This window comes from Pholcus phalangioides, unplaced genomic scaffold (assembly GCF_987345545.1).
Source record: "Pholcus phalangioides strain wild (caught in Gottingen) unplaced genomic scaffold, Ppha-v1.0 ptg000031l_1, whole genome shotgun sequence".
Classification (NCBI taxonomy): Eukaryota; Metazoa; Arthropoda; class Arachnida; order Araneae; family Pholcidae; genus Pholcus; species Pholcus phalangioides.
In genome coordinates, this window is record NW_028301621.1 from 1,781,036 (window position 1) to 1,808,789 (window position 27,754).

A 27,754-nucleotide genomic window follows, 5' to 3' on the forward strand; every position below is an offset into this window, starting at 1 on the left:
CATCAACTTCGGTCAAACGGTAATTTCCAACCAATGGAGTTGAGTGGGAAATGAAGGCACCGTTCGATTATGGTGGACGCCCCATAATCGGAAGGTAAAGAATTTGATTCTGATGTTCTTTGACCGGATTCCAATTCCGTCAATGTTGACGGTAGCCTTCATAGTGGAAGACGAGCATCTTACCACTACGTCAGTTGGGCGATGGGTGCGCGCATCTGCTTCTTCAGGTTGAATGGTATTAAAATGGTATTCATCATCACAGTATTTATCGCTTGGCACTTGCTATTTCACAGCTTTTCAGCAGAAGAAACTCAACAACCCAACGGGACAAGACACGTGATCCCTTGTCAAAAACCAATACGGAAAAGTGTTTTCGGTTTTTGATTTGACAAATAATTCCAGAGTTATAACGCTTTAAAAATTGACACTTACTAATTATGACAAATTTACGGAACGTACATCAAACGTATAATTCGTCATTTTGAAGCTTTAATAATGCTATTAACCCTCAGATAAATCAAGACAGCTAAAGATGTGTAAACCAGCCCGTTCCGTAGACTAGACCTTCCCCCCCCCCCCCCCCCCCACGATTTGACAAAGCAGTGAAGAGAAAATTACATTTTGGCAAAAAGGTATCGATTTTCTGTAAACAATTTAAGATCTCATTTTACTACACTTTAATTTGCTAATACAGTGGGCGAAGTAACAAGGTTGCAACACATGATTCTACACCAGTGGTTTTCAAACTTCTGCCACCCATGGCTCCCTCGAACAATTTGTGGTTTATCCGCGGCTCTCCAGAATGGTTGATATTTTCACTTACAAAAGAACCATTTCAAAACATAAATAGGCACAGAAATTACTATCAAAGGAGGGGCGTCGCATAAATTGAAATCCATTGCAGTACAAGTTGAATTAAGTACTACCGTAGTGTTTGACGTCTTCACCGGAGATTGCGTCCTCAGTAGGCAAATTTAATTCCACCAACCAATTCTGAAACGATTTGAGGGAGGGTGAAAAAAAGTTTGTTGTTGCTAGAAATATGCGACCACGTGCGGAGTGAGCCAAGTTTTCGACGGACCCTCAACTCCCACAATGTGTAACGGCGATTCTAGAACTTAGAAAAGCGGCACAGGCATTGCGTTGCCACCGCCACACGAAAGGAGCAACAGACCGTCAGTCAGAACAAGAGAAGGGGCGCCACGAGCGCTATGAAGCAGGGGGGGGGGAAGATAGACCCTTACACCTGCGTTCTCTTCCCCCCCGGCCAACACAATCTATTCCTTTGCCCTTCCCCCTACATTAATGATCGCTAGCGATGCGTGAAGTGATGGATGCGTCGAAAAGCTTGGTCAGGCAGTGTAAAGGAGGTGGGGGAGGGGACGCTAAGCCATTCCCGTCGATGCGGGGGGAAGGGAGGCACCTACGAATCTAGCGGTGCAGCCAGAAATTTCTATTCCCACGGAAGGAAACAAAAAAAATCACTACGGCGCTCCTTTTCGGTCGAGAAAAGGTGCCGGTGAGCGAAGCAACGACGGACCACTGTCTCAACCGACATCGAGTCCCGAAATGGGTTCATCGACGAGAAAAATCCGACTTTACCCCCACCGCGGTAGAGGGAGGGCGCCACTGTCTTGGCGACGGTCAGCTCGTTTAATATAAGTACGTATTGTGTGTGAGAGCGTCAAATGACGTATTAATTGCAAATGAATTTGGCTGATACGGGAGGGTCAGAAGATAGGTTTTCTTTGATCTGAGAAAGATCGCGGCCCTCTTAAATATTCAGCGCTAATTTCCACAGACTTACCTTACGCGCGTCTCGCCGGCCAAACTGACCCAAATGAGTACTGAAACGCAGCCATTTTCAAAGCCGTAGCACTATCAACTATCCAAAACCTCAAAAAATTTAGGTTTTTCTTGTTTTAGACGGATGGCGTGGAAACACGAACGTCGTTGAAAACCTACGTCGGGCCCTACTCTGGTTCATATTCCCCCCATTCGTTCACAAACTTCTTGCTGTATCGCCTCACAACCCATAGGATCCTGTTATAGCCATAGCTTTAGAAGCTATTATTATATATATTAGATTATTATATATATTATATATATATTAGAAGCTCCATTGGACTCTTCCACCTTGATTTAAATTTTTTTTATTTAAATTTTTAATTTAATTCTGTCATGGCATTTCTTAATTTGTGTCAAATGGTATCCAATTTTTTTTTTTAAATCATTGTTTGCAGCAAAACAATCGGACTGTCAAAGATTGAAAAAAATGTTAAAGACTTTTTTTGGTGCGTGTTTCAAAGAACTTCGAATCACATTTTATTTGCGTGCCCATACATTAATAAAACTGACAATAAAATTTTGAAAAAGATTATTTGCTCTTATGAAAAACTTTTTTTGTTCGTATCCAGAATTTTTTCCCATTTTTAAAATGTCCAATCATTTACGGTATATATTTTTATACCAGATTAAAGCCGATAAACATTTTTGAGCTCTAATGCTCTTGATCAACTTTTTTTGGATGTGACTTTAGAGAAACGACTTAAGATTCACGTTATGTCTTCAGTACCAGATTTTGCGCTGTCTGATGTCTACTCTGTTACGTCATTATCATAAATAATTACGATTTTTTTTTCCATCTATATCAACATCCAGTGATAGTGTATGGAGATATGCTTCAAAATATATAAAAATTTTTCATCAATCATTTAAATTTATAAAGAAAAAAATAATTTAGGCTAATTTCGTCCACTATTACGTGTCCACTCTGTTACGTCTTCAAAAAATTAAAGCAACGCGACAGAATGGAAACTCATGATTTAAAGTAAAGTTTTCATAGTTAAGAGGTTTTGATAGGTTTAAGTTAAATTTAATAAGTTATCTATTCAATTTATACCCTTCACCGCCTTCTCCACCGCGTTATTTTTTCAGTTAAATACGAAAGTTATGATGCAGTGATATTGACAGATCGTCAAAAATCACTGCCAGGCATAGATCCAGGGAGATGTGTCATAAGGAGCATTTTTGTAAAGGTCGCTATATGGCAATACATTGGATATTTTAATATAGGACAGAACCATTATTTTTGCTTCCAGGCTCCCATAAGTCCACTCCGGATCACTAATGCGAGAGGCATAAACGCGAGATTTTATGCCAACATTAAATTACTATTCGATTCCAACAAAAACTTTTGAAGTAAAGGAAAAAGCATCCCGATGATACAGCTGAGCAAGCCTTGTGTCCATTTTGATCAGATTTTAAACATTTTACCAGACCAGAATTCAAACTACGAGGTTACCAACACCAGCTTCAGTCTACTTCTATAAAGTTCGTGCTAACACAACCTAATCGAATTCATAAGTGTTCCCATCCATTTGTGATTTGGTCTGCTGAGTCTTGAACTGAAAGCACACATGCTCTGAAAACATAGGCTACCTATTTTTTCAATACATTTTCTGATGATTGGTGCGAAAATTCAGCTCACGACGCAGACGCGGCTATTTTATATAAGTGAGTGCATTCATATCATCGAAAATATTCGTTACCGAAGCAGAAGAATCACTTCGTTAGCCAGAAAATTCATAAGCCTAGCCGAGGTGTCACTGAACTTACAGAATCAATTGTTTTTTGAACACTTGTCAATTTTACATCTACACTGCTGGCCACCGTAAATGCAACACCCTGAAGGAAGCATGCAAATAATATGAAATTTACAACATGCATTAGCGGAAGTGAGATATGCAAATGATTAGAATTTCAGCGCAGACGCACATCACGCGCGCCTGTGGCGCCACTTCAAAGCGCTATTTAAGGCTTGGAGATTTCGACGATTTGAAGTACGGCAATTGTGTTTTTCTTGTGGTTTTTTCAAAAAAACGATCATCTTTAGATCAAGTATCCGAGTTCGACAGAGGAAGGATAGTGGCCTACCGAGATTGTGGATTATCTTTCAGGGAAATCGGTAGTCGTGTTGGACGAAACCAAACAACTGTAATGCGGATATGTGATCGTTGGATGCAGGAGGGTACGACGGACCGACGTGTTCGATCGCATCCACCTCAGTGCACCACTTCACATGATGACAGGCGTATTGTGCGTATGGCAGTGACGGATCGCTCAGCCACATCACGAACCACAGCACATTCAGTCTGTACCGCATCATCCAGTGTCTGCGCGTACCGTTCGACGCCGTTTACAGCACAGTGGTCTGTCCGCAAGACGTCCGTTGCTTCGTCTACCCTTGACGCAGAACCACAGACGTCTCCGCCGCCAATGGTGCGATGAAAGAAGGATGTTGACGGCACAATGGAATGAAATTGTCTTTACTGACGAGTCACGCTTCTGTCTGCAACACCACGATGGTCGGATTCGAGTCTGGAGACACCGTGGAGAGAGGATGCTGAACAGCTGCGTTATGCACCGCCACACTGGTCCTGCACCGGGTATTATGGTATGGGACGGTATTGGATATCACTCTCGCACTCCTCTAGTACGCATTGCCGGTACTTTAAAAAGCCATCGCTACATCTCCGAGGTGTTGGAGCCAGTTGTCCTTCCTTACCTTCAGGGCTTGCCCACAGCCATATTTCAACAGGATAATGCGCGACCACACGTGGCACGCATTGTCCAAAGGTTCTTCGTCAATCGCCAGATTGAATTGCTTGCCCTGGCCAGCTCGCTCTCCGGATCTTTCGCCGATAGAAAACATGTGGTCCATGGTTGCTCAACGATTGACCCAGATTACATTCCCCAGCTGCCACACCAGATCAACTTTGGCAACGCGTGGAAGCAGCTTGGTCTGCTGTACCCCAAGAACACATCCAAAGTCTCTTTGAATCAATGCCGAGGTGTGTGTGGCAGCGGTGATCTCCAACAATGGCGGCTACTCTGGCTACTGATTTTGGCAGGAACCACACTTCACAGAAGTCTATAAATTTAATCATTTGATGCTTGGTCAACATGTTATCTACAAAATAAATATTGTTGCGATATCTCTTGTCTTTCTTGGTGTTGCAATTTGGGTGGCCAGCAGTGTAATTAAGAAAACGTCAACAATTATTTATTCTCAAGCATTAATGCATCATAAAATTTACGACTTAATTTTCCACTCTAGACGTTCTTTGCCCCTTTCAGTAACTCAATACACATATATTTTTCTTGTCTAGGTAAATCCTCAAGTTAGTGAATTTGTGTAATTCACATGCTCACTTCTATCTTATTTCAGGATTCTATTTTCAGTTTCACGTTCTCCTTACCCTAAAAATTCACCCTGATATAATCGCTTACACAGAAAGGTATAGGTATGCACCGCACAATAAATATAATCAGTAAATTGTTAATTCATGCGAAAACTTCCAATTAATCTGATTTTTTAAAGTTAGTTTGTTTCGCTTAGATTTACACAGATATTCGGCCGAATATGCGTCCCCATCCCTAATTGGTACCTCCTGTTATTAGCATGTTGTGCTTAGATTTGATACTGTCGTTAATACACGACTCATGAAAAAGTCAGAAAATTTAGTTGTGTGTGAAAGAAACATTAATTTATAGTCTTGCGGCTGGAATCAATAAGTGAAGAACTATTGAATATAAATATTTTCCAAAGCTCGAAAAAATGTTAAAAAAAGTAATTTTTTTCGTTTCTTTTTTCAATTAATTAAATGAAGCCAAAATTAAATACTAGGCGTATCGGAAAAAACATTAAACAATAAGTAAAAGAATTCATAGAAATTAATCGTAGGATAATTAATGTAATCGATAACAGAAGAAAGCCCGAATTTTCTGATAGATAAAAAACGTATTATTCAAGGGGGTGCGGGAAGGAAAACAGGTTGGAAAACACTGCTCTAGTCGAGCAGTTTTTTTGAAAAAAATATCACGATTTTTATCAACCCTTTATTTGATAAAGGATTAAGTCAGCAGAAATTTCATAACAATTTTCCCAGTACGCACTTATTTAATTTATCAAGTGCACACCCTGCTTTTCACACTGGTACGATACTACAAGTGATCTGCGACTCGACACAGATTAATTGAAGACCTGAAAATTCCCGGTTTTTAACTAATCCGCGTCCAGTTGCACGATACCAAGGGGGTGTGCACCCTGCCTTAAAGAACCACCAGACACATAAAGGTATCCAATCCAATTCAATAGGATAGGAAGATAAAGCAAACCAAGAGTGAATGAAAAAAAAAAAATTGCTGAAAATATAGTAATAAGAATACAGCAGTTATTTTTGATAAAAGTACCCAGGAGTCGTAGGGGACAGTGCCGTCTTAACACATGGGCCTACTCACGCCTCAAGAGAAGAGGAGCCCTCACAAAAATGAGATTTGGTTGAAAATTTCTATAATTTACCTGGCAGGGCCTCAGAAAAACCACTTGGCCCGGGGGCCCCATGGTGCTCTTAAGACAGTCCTGGTTGGAGAGGCTTCAGCGGTACGTAAGGTTGACAGAAATAATAAACACTTTTTGCATAATAACGGACTGAATATTATTCTGCAAAAGGATCCAGTCTCAATGTAATAGAAATTTTCCCGATTTTCTCCACGACTTTCATGTCGGATCCATGATTCTACCCGACAGCAAATTTCTTCTGATTTTTCCACATTTTCCAGGTTGTAAGAACTTGATATTATCGTACGCAGCGAAAGAAGCTTAGCCGGAAGTGTCACAGAACGTACCAATCAGAGCAAAATTTTCAAAGAGGAGATCGAACAAAGATGGGAAGTCGTCGAAAAATTCCCGTTTTTGCTCATATGGTTTCGCGACAAACGCCCGTTGAGTACTTATCCATTCGAGTTTATGAAAGGGGTCTGCACAAACACGCAAACCGAAATACGTTGCAGCGAAAACTCTAAGGATTTCATTTTCCGTTTGTCGAAATTAATTCGTTATTTACATTTTACACCACGACACAATGCAAGTATGCGGATACTTCACCGCACTATTTCCATGACAGTACTTTCTTTACAGGCGTGAAATAAAATAGGCATGCTGAAGCGTGTATAAAGGGGGAGGCGAGAAGATTCCGAAAAATTCCCTAAGACCACAGGGACCCGAAACGACGACCAAACTTCGTTTTTGGTGACATTAGCGCGTCACGGAAATTGTCAACATGCGTAATCCCTCGAGAAGCAGCAAGTCATCCACGAACGAATTCACTAACATGAAATCGCTCGATTCAAACACGCCGGCGGATATATCACTTATTGATATAAGCGAGTGAAAGCACGAACACACTGGTGGAAAAACAAAGACGAGCTTCGTCTGTGGATAAATTATTTAATAATTCAAAACCTTTCCAGACACCAGTCACCACAGGGGTGGTCGGCTGAAGTTGGTTTTCTGTGGGACAAATGTGAGCCGATCTCCCCGTTAAAAGTCTCGCCGCAGAGAGCAACAGGCCTACAACGGTACACTATTCAATCATCACACTTCATGCATAGTTAGAAAAATTGATGGCAGATGGCAGCACTACATATATAAAAACATTACACAGAGACAAACCTCACGGAAGGTTCACTATACACACAGATTCCAACGTGTACCATTTCGTTAGAAGCTCCGCAGAGGAATATGGACGAGGTTCATGTCTGGTTTAGTAGTAGTAGACATCAAAGAAGGCCGCTGTGGTGGTCGAGTGGTCATAGTTACGGTATCGCGAGGACCCGGGTTCGAACCCCACCGGCGCCACAGTGGTGGTCGGCTGGAGTTGGTTTTTTTTTGCGGTTCCCAACTTCCGAGGCACGAATGCGCTTCTTTAAAAAGTCTCGCCACAGAGAGCAACAGGCCTACAACGGTAAAATGTTCAATCAGTAAATTTCCCTCATAGTTAGAAAAATTTACGACAGACGGCAGCACACTACACATAACAAGCATAAACAGAAACAACTTCAAGTTAGGTTCACAACACGGACACGCACATTCCAACTTGTACCAATTCGTTAGAAGCTCCGCAAAGGAATGTGGACAAAGTGCATGTCTGGTTTAGTGAAAATCAAAGAAGCGCCACCGTGATCAGCACGGAATTTCTGGAAAAACTGAGACGGACGACTTGGGTAACAAGAGTCGTTCAAGTAACTAGTTTTCGCGTCGCATCCGATTTCTCGGAGAAGACCTGGTATGTACCACAGCAGTAGAACACTTGCGTTCAATATTTGAACTCGCACAGAGGAAAATGCCTCGAAGTGTAACGCACAGGCTCGGAAGCAACTCGAATGAAGGTATATTTTACCCCATAGGAAAAAACAAACTAATGTACGAAGTGCATTTTACCCCACCGAAACAAAGCGCAACACATTTTATTTCCCACATACATAAATACTGATAATTTCGAGATTTGCGACTCGAAAACCACGACAATTAAATTAAAATACCACTGAAAATATAAGGTTATCACTAACACAATAATACAAAACCCCTGGGAAAAAAAATTTGGTTGATAGCAACATGCATAAAGGAAATGATTTAGTAGTTCCATCCAAGTGGTTTTTGCAGTGAACTATTCCAAAACACAAGGGTGGGGGGTTAAACAGAGGATCAAACCACACTAAAATATTGGAAAGCACAAATGAGAGAATCAGATCAAATTTTGTGAACTGTTCATTTATTGATCAGTGTATCCGAGGCCCGAATCAATCAGAATGGTCCACGTCCTAGATCAGTGTTCAACCTTTTTACACCTGCGGACTAGGGATGGGGCGAATAGTGATTTGGCAGAATATTTACTTTCTAAAAACATACCCATTCATAAATTTTTAATTGAAAATAAAATTATTTGTAATTTTAAACTGCACTAAATTTTAATTATGCAGTTTACAATATTAAAATTGGTAATTGAAAGATTTTTATTGCCGTGATATTGACAATCCAATTTAACGATGACATTGTATTTTTTAATCACTTACACAATCAATTTTTTTTCTTCAAAACTTGTTACACTTTTACATCTAATTAAGAGAATGTGGTCTCTTCATTATTTACTTCCAACTAGTAATACATCATAATAAAATTTGACCTATTTTCTTATTTTTCCTCTCTGGATGTTCTTTGCCCCTTTCAGAAGCTCAATACGTTTCTCGTCCAGCTAAAATTAAGGTTCTGCAAGATTTACATCATCCGCAGAATTGGCGCCCAATCTCACTCCTTAGTTCTCTAGGAAAACTTTTTGAGAGAGTGGTGGCGAGCAGATTACATAAATTCATTGAAGATAACAACATTATCGGTCCAGAGCAGCACGGGTTCCGCTGCGGGCACTCAACCACCACTCAACTATTACGCTTCTTAGAACGAATCCAAGAAGCCAAAATTTTTAAAGATACCGCAGCAGTAGCCTTCTTTGACTTAAAGAAATCTTTTGACAAGGTCTGGCATAATGGGCTACTACTTAAGATCATTCGCATGGGAATGCCATACATCATCATTAAATTTGTGAGCAATTATCTCGACTCGCGTTCTTTCCGAGTACAGATAAATGACTCAATATCTAATTCCAGACAGATTCGTTCATCAATAGCGCAGGGAAGTGTGTTAGGTCCCATCCTACACAATTTTCAAATGAACGACTTTCCAGTTGCCCGTAAAGGCTTTACGGCTTTGTATGCCGATGACAGTGCTCTTTGTTGCACAGATAAGGACCCTAGCAAGGCCCTTTCAAATTTACAGGAAATGGTGAGACTGGTCGAGCGCTGGTGTGTGCGAACCCGTGTTGAAATGAATGCAGATAAGACTAAGTTCATGTGGTTCACGAACAAAACATCACTACCACAACAGGCATTTATAGAGGTGCAAGGAATTATTGTCAACCCTGTCACTCACAATAAATATTTGGGTGTGATTGTGGACAAGAGATTCGGTTTCTCCCGGCAGTGTGTGGATGCCGTTCGCAGGGCGACTGTGGCGTCGGTCATGCTCAACAGGCTAAGCCACAGGCACTCAAGTCTTTCAGTTCGAAATAAAATGATATTGTACAAGATGGCGATTAGACCGATACTGTTGTATGCAGCACCTGTCTGGCTGTTTTCAGGGAGGATGAATATCACCGCATTGGAAAGATTTCAAAATAAAATCCTGAGGCGTTACACCGGTTTACCATGGTTTGTCAGAAACGTCAACATCAGAAAGGATTCCGGAGTGACTGATGTAACATCTTATGCTAAGAAGCTAGCGAAAAAACTATACGATAAACTTAGCAACTCTGAAATTCCACATCTCATGGAGATTTCCTCATATGACAGCAGAGATAAAGCACGTCTCAAAAGACCAAAAAATTTTCTTCATATGCCCAGGCCTGCACTGCCAGGTCTGTGAACATTGTACGAAGTATACAAAAACATTGCACATTGCTCTTGAAAACGAGGTGATGCTGCATGTCGATACATCTATTTATATATATTAATACTCATATAATTATAATTATGCGGTGAGCGTACTCACCTTGGCCCTGATGAGATTCCTTTTTGAGGGGGGGGGGATTGTAAATATATTTAATCATTTTTACTACCCGCATTTTTTCGTGATATTCAATTTTATCCTTGTGAGATATGTCTTGCGAAAGCAAATTGCACTGGAACAGTGTAATACTCAGGAATATTCTCAAGTACTTATTTATCAAAAAAAAAAAAAAAAAAAAAAAATTTTCTACTACCCTTTGGGTCTCAGGTGAACTTAAGTCTTTCACCCACCTCGTTGATGTTTATTTTCTTTTCATTTGCAAAGCGCACTACTGCAACAGGAATTGGCAGTGTCATGATGAAGGGGGTTTGATGGGTAATAACTACCCATTGGAACCCTGTTTCACCAATTATGGTTTTCTGTTTTTTCGGTCGTCCAGGTACGTCCTTCAGTTCGTGAACTTGTGTAATTCATGCTTACTTCCACTTTATTGAGGTAGGATTCTATTTTATGTTACATGTTTTTCTTATCCTAGAAATTCACCGACATAACCTTTGTTTATCGAGAAGATATATGTACAACACAATAAAACAATCGGCGAATTTTTAATTTATGTAAAAAATACTAATGTATATAATTTTTTTAAAATTAGTTTGAAGTACTTGGATATACTTAGTTTGATGTACTTCAGATATTCGGCAAAAGGGCCAAATACCGAATAGTAGCCGAATGTGCGTCTCATCTATACCGCGAACCTGACTGATGTAACATCTTATGCTAAGAAGCTAGCGAAAAAACTATACGATAAACTTAGCAACTCTGAAATTCCACATCTGGGAATGGGAAGATAGTTTAAGATTTGAGGATCGGCGAGTAGAAAAAAATAGCATAAATAATTTGAGAACCAACCACAAATAACCAAGAAATAATTTCTCTCAGGGACCGGGGAGGGGGGGGGGAAATCAATGAGAGATTTGAAAACCTTTAAAAAAATAAATTAGAAGAAATAACTCCCAGATCTGCTTGCCGACGGCTAGAACAAATAAAAAAAAAAACTAGAGATGACATTTATTATAAATCTACAATTATGTAGCGGCTATATGAAGTATTAATGCTTGGAAGAATGGAGGGAACGAGAGACAGACCAAGCACCAGATGGATAGAAGAGGTGTTGCAAGGCACTAGAATGAAGTTAGCACAACCGAGACATGCTGTGAATGACAGACCAGCTTGGAGGGCCATGATCTATAGAGTCACCAGCAGTCGAAATCGATTCGATGGTTCCTAACAACAACATATGAAGTGGTCGAAATATTTCACGCACCGGAAGGGACCAGCGGTTGAAGAACACACACACATTGTCACATACTTCCAACTCAAGATGGTTTAGTTTATTCAATGTTTATTCCTTACAACGGTGACTACAAATGTATATATATAAACTAGTTTATGCTGGAATGCGTTCAAGAAACCGGACAAACGTATAAAATATTATAAGGGAAGTAACCGCCAGATGATTTCAACGTCGATGGGCTATGCAAATTAGTAGCTGCAAAAAATCAAAGTAGTACGGGCAGTTTCTCGTAGTTTTCATTTTCTATGCCCTTATTGTGATGGAATGAGAATGAACCAAACGAGAGGAAAGTTAAGGACTCTTGAAATGGCATAAGGGAGACCCAACGACCTCGGCAAGAAGCACCATGCTACTTTTGGTTCTTTAGTGGTACTTTAGATTTGTGTTGAATTAGTCTGCTATCCTAACGAGGGTCTACGTCAAAACATCGCGAACAAAAACATCGCCCGTCAAAACATCGCTTGTCAAAACATCGCCGTGACAAAAACATCGCTTGTCAAAACATCGCTGTGACAAAAACATCGCGGTCAAAAACATCGCAAGTCAAAACATCGTACGTCATAACATCGCACGTCAAAATATCGCACGTCAAAACATCGCCTGAACATGGCCCTGGAAAAAAGATCGCTTTATGAAAAATTTTTAAATTAAAAATTGTAATGGAAATCACCTCATCCCTTTTTTGTTCAACTGGTAACCAAAGCTGCACTAAAAGTGCATTAAACTTTCAAGCGGCTTTGGTTGTGACAAAGCCAAACTGTCATGTGTATGTCTGTGTTCGACTGTTTCCACACCTATTAGTTTTCTCTCAATCCTTCGAATTCGGCCTTTTTTTTTTGAGTAATGGACAATGAATAGAAAGAGTTCTTATAAATTCTGTATTGTACAAAAAAAAAGGTTTTTTTAACAGCTAGCTGATGCGAAGATATATTTTGGAAAGAGAGAAAATTTAACTGCCCCTGTGTGCGGGGAATCAAACCCACACTACCTTTCACGAATCGAGTGAACGCCCTAGACCAGCGGTTCTCAACCTTTTTTTGCTCATGGCTCCCTTTCAACCATTTCTCATTCCTGTGGCCCCCCTTGCGACCATGATCAATTTCCTACCCCCCCCCCTCCCGTTTTCCCGTTAAATGACAATTGTTCAAATATTGTTTGCAGTATAAATATGTGTTTGAATTTATTTTTAATTTATGAAAATTAAAACACAGTAAAAAAAATATATTATAAGTTATTTTCAATCAATGTAAACATTGCGCTTGAAGACGGCATAATGTCATCAAGTTACTGTTCAGGATGAAGTTTGAATTATTTACAAATTAGTTTTTCTTGGGTAAATTTGAATTTGGGTGAATCAGAATTTCAAACAAATCAGGAAGTATAAATAAGATTTCAAAAAAGAAAATTATCGGTTTATTGATGTCTCGCTGAATGACAAGCTATCTCCAAGTATCTTTTTGGTTCATAATGTGACCTCTCTCCCACAGGCGAACGAAGTAACGTGTGAGTTGGCTAAAACACAACACAATATTTCACATAACAGACACTACTATATGTAATGTACAGAGGGCATAGGTAACAAGACGTATGGTATTTTACTTTACTGGCAAACCTCGATCACCCTACAGGAATACTTTCAATTAGAAAAATTATGTGTAGTACTCAGATATGCCATTCATGTTGCAAGGGGGTGTATAATTATTAAAATAAAAATGTTAACTTTTTATACGGACACTTGTGCTCAAAAACCCAATTACAATGTTCTTGCCCCGTCTCTTCTGACGCCAAAAAAAACCCCGTTTTATCCGCATTTAACGTTGTTTTTTGGTTGATTGTCTTCAAATAAATGTTACTGTCAATCACTGTCAATAAAGGTGACACTGTTAGCATATATACAGTACATTCATCTCGAAACCTTATAATTATTGATAACACAAGCTTATGACAAAGGCTTTGATTTTTATGACCTAAAGAAGAAACGTAGTAGCTAATAATTTATCAGCAACGACGTTTCATCTTTAGGTAAAAATCAGAGCCCTACTTATGAGACATTGGTTGCACACACGCAAAAAAATCATTGTGCTTGTTTTTGTGAAACTCATAAAATTTTTGATATTTCAAGTGCTAATTTTCATCTTTCAACCGTTAAATTAATAAACCTTTCACTATAGTTTTCTTCATCAAACCTGCAATATTCGTTGCTACTACAATAATTGAGCTGTCGATACTCTTTCATTACGAGGATTGTTCGTAGAAGAAATTATTCTTTTATTAGAAATTATTCAATATTATGGTGATACATATATGGAGGGATGTATAATGATCGACATATAGGGACCGGCCAAAGCTCAACGAAAGCCCGAAATTCGGACAATGGCCGTTTCAACTGTGCCGGCCAGTTCGAGAACTAGACAACTTCGGGCTTTGGCAGTAACACACACATATATAAGAGACATTTTGCAAATGAAATATTATCTGCATCAAACATCAAATTATCCAAAACGTTTGGGGGGGGGGGGGTAATCGAATTAAACAAGTAATTTCAAATTGAATTGAAATTTTTACAAGACACTCAAAGGGAATTCCTGATATTCGAATTAACCAAGTTCGAACTAGCCAAGTTCACCTTTATTATTTTTGTAATAAAATCTCAGAAAAATATGCGATAGTGTATAATCTTAAGGAATAAAGCATTAATAAAATAATGAAGCGCAATTAAAAATATCCAATGTCTTTTTGAAACTCAAAGCCGCTGATTATACGCAGGTAAATACGATATATATATATTAATTTTCGGCGATGTTTTTGTGACGGCGATGTTTTGACGTGCGATGTTTTTGTCACGGCGATGTTTTGACGGGCGATGTTTTTGTTGGCGATGATTTGACGCGATACCCCTAACGCACATTATTGAATCAGACTTTACTGATTGCCCAAAGTCACTATTTTCCTTATGATTTTTCCTTAAATTTAAATAAGAATCAGATCAACGCGACTAGATAATAAATTTTCGTTCGGCCAACTTATATTAAACACTCAGCAAAGTTTTTGGTGAAAAAAACTCTGTATTTTCCAAATAAAATTTTATAATTAAATTTTGTTTTTAGCTTCTTCGCTCCAGAGCGTGTACCGATTTCTAATGAATTTTTTTTTCAAGTTTGAACTTAAAGTATGCGTAAGAATACCCAATTAATAAAGTTGATAAATTTGTTAATTAATCCCCATTTTTTTTGTTTTTAAAGGCTATTTTGACATAAAACAAGCACAAATCAATCGAAAAAAAAATTAATGGTCAGTTAAGGAACCGATTAACTGAGGAAAAGTCGTGTTTTGGTTCAGGTTTGAAGAGGATAAACTTACAAAAAAGAAAAAAAAAAATCTCACGTTCTCAACATTATAATTGCATTCTCACATCACACTTTCTACACTTTTCAATACCTTCACACAATTTTCATTAAAAATACATTTTTCACATAGATTTTTTAAAGCATTGAAAATTTATCGCTTGTTTTATTGCGTAACGGAAACCGACATCACTGTATTTTCCCTGATACAGTAGCGCTTGTTAGTAAAATGTGATTCCTGCACTAATAAGGATCTCAGTTTTTAGCTAATTTCAACAAGGACTTTCAGAATTTTATCTTTTTACAAATCGACCAAGCATTTCTTGAGGATACGCAGAATGTTTTGGAAAACGCACACTGCCAGATGAATGATATCCTACGGAATTCTTTCGAGCCATCTGATCAACACTATAGCCTACTTGAAGACCAGAAATGGTAAACACAGAAAGTGCCAAATTAAGATGGATAGTCACAACATCATTTTTGAAAATTCAAGCGTTTACCATCTTCACGTCAAAGTGGCAGCACTAGCAAGAACACTAAAAAAAAAAAAAAATCGCGTCTTACGAAGGCGCCCCCCCCCCCCACGCTTGGCTCGGACGTATTTAAAAATCAAGACAAGCATCAAATTACAATTTTTTTTTTTTCCAAGTACAATAAAAATTGCGCGAGTGACTGCGTACATTTTATTATTCTGGAGCGGGTACAATCTGCAAAAAGTAATCCTAGTGGCAGGGATGATAAAAATCGCGATTATTTCTATTTAAATCGGATTTTAAATAGTCTTTAAAATTTAAATAAATAAATTGAAATTTTAAATTTAAATATTGTGTTTTTAAAAATATTACTGCATAATATTAAATCCTAATTTTTTTTCCAAATCATACTGACACCGGTTTCTTTAGACACTTTGATTCAACTTGATAAATTAACTAAGTGCATAGAGGGAAAATTATGAAATTTCTGCGAACTTCAAATCCACGGTTGATAAAAATCGTGATATTTAAAAAAAAAAAAAAATCAAATAAATCCGATTTTTTTTTTAAATATTTAAATACACTATTTACTAGTATATTTTTAATTCAAAGTTTGAAATGCTATTTTATTAGGGATATTAAATAGTTCTCGCATTTTGACTTGACCATTTTCGATCCGATTTTATCAACGACCCTTTTTTTGTCGCCCCCCCCCCTCAAAGTAATCTCACCTGTTAAAAGTAATATATATAATTATAACCGAAACAAGGGAAAATAACCGAAAAATGATAAGAAACATAATACGATTTTTCTTTCTTTGCCATTTTGAAAATCATTGCAGACGACGGAGGAAGGGATGGGGAAGATATCCAGAGTTATACTATTATAACTGGAGTAATTTGTCTATGTATCAGCAATAATGAGAGTGCGTGTACGCAGCCCAGAGTGGGACAGGGTGGAGGGCAGGGAGGATACGAAACCATCATAGGAATAGGTCACCATCACATCACTATCCGCAAACCCGAAATCATGGAGCGAAAATGTATAAAAGTGAGGTGGGGCCGGCAGGGAGGGAATTCGGAGCCCGCTTATGAAATTTTCTCTCTGCTCTCGATTTCCAGATTCCCGTTCATTTATTGGGGAGCCAGAGCAGCAGAGGGCCCTCCCCCCCTCATAAAGGGGTGCCCAAGACTAATAAGTTCGAGACCCATTCTAGAAGTTTCTGCGAAATTACAGAAGCCTTAGAATGGCGTCGTTGCGGAGCCTGCATTCAAATAAAACCAAGAGTGATTTGAAATGAGAGAGTAATCATGATACACACACACACACACACACACACGAGAAGCAGCGCAGATTTTCGACCAGGAGCGCGGCGGTATTCAAAAGATGTTGCATCCTTCAAGTTAGGGTGAGAGTAAATTAGAGCAGGAAGGGGGGGGGGGAAATAGTAACCTTGATGTTATTAGGGGGGTGGGGCACCTCCGATGGTAGTACCTAAGGCAACTGGAATAAGGATAAAGCTATATCTAGTGGCTATAGTTGCACCTAGATTGAAGATCTTGAGCAAGAATTAAGATTTTGAAAGATTGCCGAAGTCTGAATCCACGAGGACTCCAGTGGAAGAGAATTTTGAAACAAAAGATTCATATCAACGTAAGTTTTAATAGTTAATGCGGAGAAAAAAAAAGAAAAATGAAAGAAAAAGACATTCGCAATTACAGAATTCACAGAAATTCTGAAATAATTTCAAGTATTAGTGAAGAAAATCTTGAATTAATGGAAAAATAATTACAAAATTATTGAAATTGATAGAACAAATAATCAAATCAATTTATTTTTCAGAATTTGTGGAAAAATTAGTTCTTAGTCCATATCGGAATGTGGCGTGTATGTGTCCTATACCTAACACTAAGTTTGTTTCTGAGAAATGCCGGTTGTTTGTTTGAGAAGTGTTGCCATGTCTTTTGAATTCAGAAGCAAACAACTCGGCAGGCTATTTTGCCTGTTGTATTGTGAGCGAATTTTTTTTTTCAAATGTTGCAGGCCAGATTGCTCTCTGCGAAGTCTCTCTTTTCAAAATGTTTAATTGAATTGCTGTATTTTTGCAATATATGACATCCATATTTTTATGGGTATCTTTTTCTCAACCACCTCGTTGGGCATTTCGCCTGTTGTGGCGTTGTATTTGTAAATGGGAGATTTCGTTTGCGAAATTTTTGGAATTGCATTCACGCCTCAAAGTTGGCAGCAATGTTGTGACTAGTCAACTAAGGTGAAACAACAAACAAATGATACTTAATAAGATCATATCCGAGCAAACAAAAACGAAATTCATACACACAAATAAACAATTTAAAAAAATAAATAAAAGTGAAACTTTTCATTTAAAATATAATGAACGTCCAAAGCACTTTCCCGATAATACCAAACCTATAGATAGAATTAGAGATGGACGAAAAAATGTGGGTCATTCCCAAAAAATAGTGTGTATGCACCGTTTCCGAGACTTCATAATAATTTTTTTTCTACAAAATTTCAGAGCGCTCTGGTAGCAATTTTAATTTTTTCCCCGTTCTTCATTTAATTCTCTCTTATATAGAATTTTTCAGATGATATCTAATTATTTAAAAAAAAAGTCATTGTAGCAAAACCTCAGAATCTGGCTGTCCCGGATTGAAAAAAGAAAGTGTTAAACAGACTTTTGGTGCAAATCTGGAATTTTTTTTCAAAAGACTTCGAATCACATTTTATTTGCGTGCCCATACATGAATAAAACTGACAATAAAATTTTGAAAAATTTTCCCACTTTTTGAAATTTGTCCACTCTCTTACAGTCGTTTGGGAAATATATTTTTATACCAGATTAAATACCCGATACATTTTTAACGCTCTTGCTCGACTTTTTTGGATTTGACTTGAGAAACGACTTAATTCACGTTATGTCTTTAGTACCAGATTTTTCTCTGTCGGACTCAGTTACGTCATTATCATAATTATTTATTAGGCTTTTTTTCATCTATATCAACATCAAGTCATAGATAGCACTGTGGGCAAAAAACCCGTAGAAACATTAAAAATGAATAAAAAACTGAAAAAAAAAAAACGAAATAAAAAACGGTTTGCAGGGTTGGCATCTCGCTATAGGTCACGGGAATTTTTTTAAGACGGGGGAAAAAAAAATTGAAAAACAGCCAATGGGTACGAGCGACTTCAGTGGAAATATGCAAATGAGACGGTCATAAGAACTTTCGCTCCTAATCCACAACCAGTTCACCATTGTTGTAAACCGTGTATGTAGACCTGCTGCACTCTGCCGTTGCTGGATTTGGGACTCGCCTGCAACGTCTTATCTCCCGTGGTGGTGGTCATGTGGAACACATACTGCTGTAATAAACAATTTGGAGGCATTCTGCGCGTCATTTGCGTATCTTTTCTTTGACTCGTGTGAGTCAGCGCCACCTATCGGCTGTTTTTTTTTGAGTAATTTTTGTTCCCTTAAAAAAATTCCCGTGCCCTAGCGATGCAAACCGTTTTTATTTCGGTTATTTTTCCTGTTTTTATGAATTTTTAAAGTTTCTACGGACTTTTTACCCACCCTGTATATGGAGATATGCTTCAAAACATAATAAAGCTTTTCATCAATCATTTAAATTTTTAACGAAAAAACAATTTATGTAGACTAATTTGCCCACTCTGCTATGTCATCCAAAAACTAAAGCAACTGTGATTTAAGTTAGTTTTCTTAGTTAAGAAGTTTCAAGTTAAATTTAACAAGTTATCCAATTTAAACCCTTTACCACATTCTCAATCATGTTATTTTTTTCAGTTAAATGCAAAACTATTAAGTAGTACAGATCGTCAAAATCACTGCCAGGAACAGATACAGGGAGATGTGTCGTAAGGGGTATGAGTAAAGGTCATTATATGACAATATATATTTTATATTTTTATTAGACAAAGAACCATTATTTTCTATATAATAATTTTTTTTTCCAGGCTCCTCCCCTTAAAATTTTTTTAAGGGGAGGAGTGATTATTATAATTAATAATCACATTATTTTTCCAGAGAGGCATAAACATGAGATTCATACGGAAACGAAATTACTATTAAATTAAAAGAAAAATCACCCTGATATCCCATAACACATACTTGAGCAAGACCACAGTATCAACTTTGACCAGATTTTAAACATTTTACGGGACCAAAATTCAAACTACGGGAAGGGGGGGGGGGGAGGAGGAGGAGAGAAAGGGCGCATGTGTTTTTTGAATTTCCGCGTGGATCGGAGGTTTTCCAAAGGTTATAGAGGAGGGTAGTTGGTGGATGGCAGGAGGAGTGACACCTTTTATAGAAATATCTTTAATTTTAAAAAGTAAATTAATATAAAAACTCTCTCAACAACAAGCGCGACCATTCATCAGCGCGTTCCAAAACCAACTAATTGTGTATCCTTGACGACCTTGATCATGTGGTCGGCTTTGACCGATTCCCCACAGGTGTTTCTGCGTCACCTATCACATTTCGTACATTTTTGGGAAAATAAGTGTATTTGCGGTAGCCTATTCAGAATATTTGAGGCATCTTTCTCTCAGTTAAACATTCCTGTGCACTCTGTTACAATGACGTCCACTCTGTTACGGGAAGCATTTTTGCAGTTCACTGGCAGAAAAATTTAAGAGCACTTCAAACTAAGATTTTAAATTATAAATTACCAATTCATTGTCTGTCAGATTGATTTTTTGTAGCTAAATGTACGTAAAAAAATGAACTTAGATAGAAACAGCAGAGATAACAATGTTTTTTTACAGCGATATTTGTTTTCTTAACAGTTGACAAAATCCATGACAAAAAAAATAAAATATTACAAAATAAAAGTGAAAAATATTTATGAAATATTAAACTTCAAAACCTTGGCTATAATTTGAGATCAATTTTATTATGAAAATTCAACTTTGAATTTTTCATATAAAAAATGAGCTATGTACACTTTTTTTGGGAATAGCCCATATGTGTGCACCTAGACAAGAAAACATATTGAGCTATTGAAAGGAGAAAAGAGTGGAAAAATAAGTAGTAAATTTTAATCATGCATTACTAGTGGAGAGTAAATAATGGTCGACATTTTCTTAATCTATATATATAAAATTGATTTTCTGTGTGTGTGTGTATGTTCTCTATACAAATCTACAATTTTAGATCGATCATTACCAAATTTTGCATATATACCAAATGGGACCCGACTTGAACGATAGGCTACTTTAAAATTTCGTCAGACCAGGGCAAATGCCCCAAATGGGCAAAAAACTGTCCGGCAACAATGGTTTTTGGGCCTCAACAATCACTTTCCGAACGTTTACTTTGGTTACCGTGGTTCCCTAGCAATGCGTTTCAGACGTGTATATGCCTTTATAATGGTTTGCCACATTTTCAATATACTCTCAGTAATGAGGCTTTTTGAATAGACGTTATAATCATCACCATCATAGCTTTGATGGTCAGGAAAAGGGTGATCCTCATAGAAATCAGTATTAAAATTGCCGATTTAACTGCATAAATACGTAAATTTAGTGGGGGAGGGGGTTTCCTGCCACATCAATAATTTTAAAAATTAAATTGAATTCTCGATTTTTGAAATATTGAATTCGCTTGGAGATATGCGAAGCCCAGGAGATTAAATACGAAGTAATTAGCCCCGGTCCTACTTTTGAGTTGGACATTCATGCAGTAATATTGATTTCAACTTTTTATTTATATCTTCTCACGCATGAAAATTAATGTCTCCGTATTGTCTTTTGATATTTATTTGCATAAATTCATATAGTTTAGGATGTTTTTAAAATTAGTTATGGGCCCCGTAAAGTGCATCGAAAAAATTCCACAGCTTTAATTAAGCATTTTTGGAAACTGAAACAGGCAGAGATGGATAACTTGAAGTTCAGGGGGAGAGAATCGAAATACCTAGCACCCATCAAAAAAAAGGGGGAGGGGACTATTAATTTCTACGTTTCTTCAAATTTAGATTTGTTTATTTCATGAGTCGCGCAGGACGTCGCCATATTGGTTATCTTTAGACACGGTTTGCATGTCCCTCAAAGAAAGAGGGAGATATCACGTGGTTCATAAAGCCTCATTGAAGAAAACCCGGGCAACGCCGGGTATTATAGCTAGTGAGGTATAAAATTGTAACAAATGTTGAAAAAAAAATTGATTCTTTAAGTAATAATATTAAAATACGATACATAGTAAAATGTGATTGTCCGTATCATGGCAATAAAAACCTTTCAATTACCAGGTTTTTTTTAATATGTATTTAAATAATTTTACTTGCAATTACAAACAATTTTATTTATAATTGCGATGAATTTCAAGAAAATAGATATTCGGGTAAATCACTATTTATCCGATCTCTAGTTAGAATAGCTATAAGCGGACAGATCTTCTGTCAAATCATATGGTATCTCATTCGCCCAGCACTCGGCTACAAACCTAATGCGATTTTAGAAGCATAACAATTTCGAATATGTACAGCAATTATTCCCAGCGATCATCCGAACTTGAAATATTGCAAATAGCACAATAAAGAAAAACATTGAACTCACTTTTTATTCGTACGCAGTTCTTGCTACTATTTCCGACCTGTGAAGACAAGAGAAATAAATTAGTTATACGAAAAACGGATCTTCTCGAGAGCAAAATAAATAAAGGCTGCAAATATACAAATAAATAGGGGGCGGGGTAGGAAGTTCAACGAATGCACAGAAGTGAATTTATTACGATCCCATATTCGAATAGCATTCTTTCCATTTCCTCACCGATCTTGAATAATATGCTACCAACGCGCGTCCCGGCAACGTTCGACCATTTCAATATTCTTATGACCTGTAAATGGAGGAGTTCATAGGAACCCAACCCAGAGTACAACGAACCTACAGTTTCCCCCATGTAGTAACAGATGGCAATAGCGGATAGGCTGCCATGCATAGTACATATAGGGTACCGTCAGAACTTTGGATGGGAGAGGGATTTTGGAACGAGTGTAGTTGCCCAACCTTTATGTTCCCAGAGACGCACGTGTAACTACTTCGAGCGGAGAGCATAAATGTCCAAATTTTCTATCGAAAACAACTGTTTCATAAAGTAACGCATAGTTGTTGTCACTGTCAAATAGGAATATGTTGGTTGTTCCCGGATGCCACGACAACCCGCGGGCACTTTGGCAAAGGCGGCTCTTGGGCCGTGTGGCTACACGGGATGCCGTTCTAAGCGAGGTGGCGAATCCAAGATGACAGAGGGAAATTTTTTTTTTTTATTACCAATCTCCCCGCCGCCGCCCCCCCCTGAAGATCGGAATTTAATTGCATTAATGTGGACAAGCAGCATCACGTTTGTGCATACGAAAACGAGCGATATAATTGATAATTACACGTAAGCAACGACCTCATCTCATTCATTCGAACTTCGTCCGAGAGATGCAGGGCATTTCTGCAATGAGGTTCAGCGACTGAGCATACTAATTCAAGCGCTGCACGACAATTCCGAGATCAACAGCTGACAAACTTCCATAGAGACAATTAAACTCGCTTACACCGTCCGTCCGTCCCTCTCTCTCTCTCACTCTAGTAGAAGTGTACAGGCAACGTTACAATGCGAAGACTGACGAAACTAGGCAGGCCAGTTATTGCAAGAACTGATCCATAAAATCGCGTCCAAAGATGCAGATAATATTCAACTCCTCACACAGCTCCGAACAGACTGAAAACGTAAATTCGAAATCCGAAGCTTTCAGATTAAGATAATGGCACCAGCCATTCCTGATAATAGATGGGAACCGAGCAAGCCGAAAAACCACATCATAATAAGAGTACTTTTTGCATACGAAAGTGTGTGAACGAGCGGTTTTAGCGTATTAGAACATGTTTCTTCACATCGAACGTAGTTATACGGACATCCCTTTTCGTAAGACAAGAACTCGATACCTCTTCCATTTATTTTGAGAGGAAAAAAAAAAGGGGGGGGGGGCAAATGCGAATTCAAACATGGAACACATAATCGGCGTTAAGTCCACATTAACAGACAAAATCGCACGATTGTGTGTATAGACCAGTGTTTCTCAACCGTCGGGCCGTGACCGATTCGTCGTTTCCTTTTCCCTTGATTCATGTTCCGTTAATCATGTGTTTTGACCGAGTCTTACACTTACAAGAATGAATGAAACCGGGCCGCGGGCTTCCAAAGGTTGAGAACCACTGGTGTAGACGAAATCGTACAGTTGCGAACAAATAGACTTCGTCGCACGCCCACACCTACAAAACGTTGCCCAACTTTGCTATCCGACGTGATAGCCGGATCAACAGCCGCAGCTTCAACCCTAAAATAAAAACTCCGGTTTTGTGGTGTGGCTAGCACAGCGAGGACAATTTTTTAATGGTAGATTTTGCGTAGCGACCCCTCCAAAACCGGTTTTGCGCCGCTCAGAATCGCGTAGCGAGGGGTGTGCGAACTTAGGTATCGACCTGTGAACTTGGTTTCTCGAAGTGTGCGTCCAGGCTCCTAGGGGGCATTGCTAACTTTTGTCAGGAGCGTTGGGACGAGCTACAGATACTGATATTTGCGTATTCGTGCTTAGGAGTGATTCTTTTATGAATGTACAATGCGTACCTCGCTTTTGATGGGAGCCGCGGAGGAAGTATGAATATGGCAAGAGAGCCAGCAGCAGGTGACAAAGGTGTGAGAACCACTGACACGTGCAGTAGCGTACGCAGGGTTTTTTCAGAAGGGGGTGGGGCATACGATCACACAATTGAAAGTATTCTCAAATATTTTTGTTAAGGCCGGAGTTACAGTATAAAAGTTATTTCATAAAACGATAAATGCAGCCAATAAGCCGATCGGTTGCATTTTCTCAAATTTAAGCATCTTTGAAGTTTCATAAAAGAACTGCTAAAAAACTTATTACATAGTGCAATAACGGCCGAAAATAATTAAAATATCGAAACACCTTAGTATGTTATCTTAATCAATCTATAGTGATTTAAAAAACTTTTTTGAGGGTCAGTCACTGAAAATTCTCTCGAAGTGATTCGTTGTGATTGCTCCCTCCCTCCCTCCAAAGGTCGATCCTGCGTACGTCCCTGACCGCATGCACAAAGGAGATGCACCACCAGAAATTTGATGGATTCGGTTGGGGTGGTACAATTAGAATATTGATTCTCTGGTAAAAGTGTTCGAAAATTAGTCAAGCCTTTAAAAGGACCATTTTTTTCTAGAAATTGATATTAAAATATTTTTGGAATTGGTTTAAGAAAAGAAATCCATTTAACTGCTAGATGAAAGTAATTTTGAAAGATTAATCAGTTTTTTAAATTGTTCAGGTAAATTAATATTTTTGTTGTTTCTGAGGTTATTAATAGATGTCAGCTCTGACGAGAGGTGGTGAAACAGCTTACCATGGACATCTCAAAATTGATGCATTTGGCGGGAAGTGGCCTTAGAAAGGGTTAAAGTACCCATCCTATAAAGAAATTCATTTTGAAGACATTCGATATTTGTTTGAGAATAAATTTCGACGCGGCTATTCGTGATATTTCAGACCAGTTGGGCACAATCTCTGACCCCCGAGGGGTGTTTTTAACCACTTTGCGACCAAGGACGTAATATGGCGGCCAAACCCGTGGAATAAACTCAAACGAGCTCATCATCGCGAATCCTTGTTTTAACCCTACAAGAAAGGCACGTTCTTTTTACCTTCCTTTTATTTCAATACAATTATTAGCGATTCCCCTCACCTGTGGTGTATCCTTCTACTATGAGATAAGAGCAAAAGAGAACAGGTAGGGTGAGGGTGAAAAGAGATATCTACATCTTATACCTACACTCTCTTATCTGTACTTTTGTTTTCCTTTCATTTGTTTTTTTTCCCTTCCATTTCTTCTTTATTTCCCCCTCAACTTCTTTCTCCCTTTTCTAACGTGCGGTTAGGTTAGTACAAGATTATCATATTTATCGCCGTTTCGTGAAATAGAGATCATCCAAATTTTTGCCAATACATTGTAAGCGAAAGGGTTAATAAAACTATCAATGCACACCACAAGATAAACGAATCGGTCACGGCCGATCGGGCAAACAGACTAAAAACTTTGTGCACCCCGATTCCAGACAGCGGTCTCCAACCTGTGGTGCACGTACTTTCGAGGAGTACGAGATGGGCTACCCCCACACCTCTAATTTATTTATTCATTTATTTTCTTCACCTGAGCAGATCTGTTTCGCACTTGCGCAGTTCGTGATATGATTTGGCATGTGCGGAAGCAGTTTTATTACGCGTAGTTTAGCGACATGTGGAAAAAGCACAATAATTCGTATGGAGCAGATGACGATTTCCTTCACTAGATGGCATCCGCAACATCTGAAATGAAATTGATCGTGAAATGTTTCAACGAGAGCTGATTGACATCCCCTCTTGTGCAGACAACCAATTCGTGTTGGAACGTTCCAATCTAAATGCTCTATACCACCACCACTCCGCCATCCCACAATTGCTCCGGATAGTTCGAGCAAACAATGCACGGACAACCTACGAATTCAGCTCGCCATTGGTTGCATAACCCAAAACGTCGAAAACCTATCACATTCAGAAAATATTCCAGCCATCGACTAGCGCACATTCCTCTGCACGGACAGAACACAAATCCACCACCGCCATCTTCCCTACTGCCATTTGCACGCACGCATTTCCCAGACTTGATCTTAAAAGCACATACAGAGATCACTCGGACATTACCCATACCCGTTCGATTCCAGACCTCCACACCCCCACAAACCATGCACACACACACACACACACGCATTCACTCCCTTGACATCAATGAGAAATCACAAAAGCTTGACGAACTTCGATCAACCTAGAGTTACGTTCCCAGAAAATGGCAACACTCGATGCGAGTTAACACAACAGAAACCCACGGAAATACCCCGCGCTTGGCTACACTTAATTTATACCTGCCAATGACATAGATCCATCTCTCCTCGTCCCCCCCCCCCCCCCACGTTCGTTCTCCGCCGAACACTTCACTACCACACCCAGCCTAGGTTCCGTGCAGCACCAGCACACGGGTCTTCGCGTGAAGCGCGCGCGCTCTCCCTCCAGCCGCGGTAGGGAAAACGGGGCAGAATAAGAGATGGAGCATTCTGCAAGCACAACATCAAAGAATGAGCGAATGCAGAAAACGAGGGGGGAGAGAGAGAATGAAATATCCAACGAACCTGAGCCCCCTGCAATTCCAGAATGGCCCAACGACGTCGATAAATTTTGGGTTTTGCTCCGTACTCTAGCCAAGTCCCAATAGCTAGGGAAATGATGACGACAACGACTCCTATACGATGCATATCAATACCGGAATATCGGCTTGACGGGCACTAAAAGGCAAACATGATTAAGTAACGGAATTGCCGATGATTTTTGCGGCATTTCGCCACAGAAAACACCCAGCGCAGCTTGCCTTCGCTGTTATCCCCCGTAGGCTGACTGGCTTCCACTAGAGTCGGATCTAGAAGCGAATTCGATTCGGGATATTTTTTTTTCAGATGCCATATCGATTTGATGCAGGAGAGTCGATTTCCTGAATGCGAGTGTGTGTTTTCCACTGCTAACGAGCGAATATTGTAATCAATGCCGAAACCAATATCTACAGCATTCTTCCCGAAACGACTACGTATGGCCCTGTTTACGTACCGCACTGCATATGAAGAAAGAGATCGACACACAGATTAAATTAATAATCTACTTCCCGTAACAACTTCAGCTTTATTTCGAATACAATCCAAACGAAAACCTACGGTTGCATAAAAAAATATATTTTCACGATATTTTCGTCAAGATTTGAGGAGGATGCAAGGAAGCACCATTATTAGCTCAGTGTTTTCCAAAGTTAACAATATTGCTCCCTTGGGGTGTTGGAATGGTCCGTGGGACGTGAAAGCTATATACATATGTTACTGTCGAAGCCAAAGTGCGGCCAATTCTAGCGACGGGGCCGGCAACTATGCTTGGCCAAAAGTTTTAGCCAAAAATACCAGAAATGATTCGGACTTTGGCCCGCCATTTAGTCAAGTGGCTGGACGTCCCTTTTTAAAGGTCGATGTACTGATGATCTAAGACGGCTCGGTAGGAGCGAAACA